Genomic DNA, 984 nt, shown 5'->3' with positions numbered 1-984 from the left:
CTGCATGAACAAATGAGGAACTAGATCTGAGGAGAAAAAAAAAAAAAAACCCCAGCTGGTTCTTTGAAAAGAACAAAATGAATTTGGGAATGAATGTGATGTGAGAATAAAATGGGCATGCTTTATAACGTTGATCCCAGAATTGCTATGCTACCGTGAGGGGATTAGGGCATCAGTTTACTCCGCTAAGTAAGGTTCCAGAACCTGCAAAGAAGTTTGAGGGAAATGTGATTGCTCTACAAATCTCAGATTATTTTCTCTGAATAGTTTGTACGCCAGAGGAAAGAACACTAACATGCTAGGAATAGGTTTCCATTTCGGAGGCAAAAAACGTACCGTCAAGCGGACTTGGCCCGTACGGGGATCGAACCCGCGACCTTGGCGTTATTAGCACCACGCTCTAACCAACTGAGCTAACCGGCCAGAACCTGTAAAACTTTTTTTCAAATTGTGGGCAATAATTAAACAGCATCACCTTAAAATTTTTGCTGGGAAGGAGTTACTTCCATTTTTCTCTTTCTTCTTCATTAGCCTGGGGAAATGGAGTAGGAGAGAGGAAACAGCTCCTTATTCTGCTTCAAGGAAGTATCTTTCTTCCGGAAAAACTTAATCTTTCTCAAACCTCCGATTCTGACTCAAGAAGATTCAGCCCAATGTCCCCAACCAAGATTTCCTGAGACCTCGACAGGTAGATCACAGAACCGACCACAGAGCGGCCACAGGCCTCGAAGGATTCAGCTCCTGCGCTCCGGATCCAGATTCCCATCTTCGAGACCATTCCAGGCATGTCAGCTTCTCTCGAAAGCCTCGAGATCTGGAAACCTGCACCCCTACGTCGCCTGGGCTCGGGTGGTTCTGCTGCCTCCAAAACCCTGGATCAGAGTCTGTGCGTCCCAGGCCTCAGCCTCGGCATGCGGAAAAGTCACGGTCTTGGTGCTGCAGAGCTAGTCATTGAACGCTTGGTGGCGCCCTAGTGAGGGGCCG

At 47.4% G+C, this 984-nt stretch overlaps 1 non-coding gene across 1 annotated transcript; it reads right to left on the bottom strand.

Moving 5' to 3' along the window:
- Nucleotides 1-349: 349 nt before the first annotated feature.
- TRNAI-AAU (transfer RNA isoleucine (anticodon AAU)) lies at nt 350-423 on the bottom strand. The gene has a single exon. It is a non-coding gene; the product is annotated as a tRNA-Ile (tRNA).
- Nucleotides 424-984: the final 561 nt, after the last annotated feature.

The sequence above is a fragment of the Phacochoerus africanus genome, chromosome 9 (genome assembly GCF_016906955.1).
Source record: "Phacochoerus africanus isolate WHEZ1 chromosome 9, ROS_Pafr_v1, whole genome shotgun sequence".
Taxonomy (NCBI): domain Eukaryota; kingdom Metazoa; phylum Chordata; class Mammalia; order Artiodactyla; family Suidae; genus Phacochoerus; species Phacochoerus africanus.
This window is presented reverse-complemented; position numbering and strand designations above follow the sequence as displayed.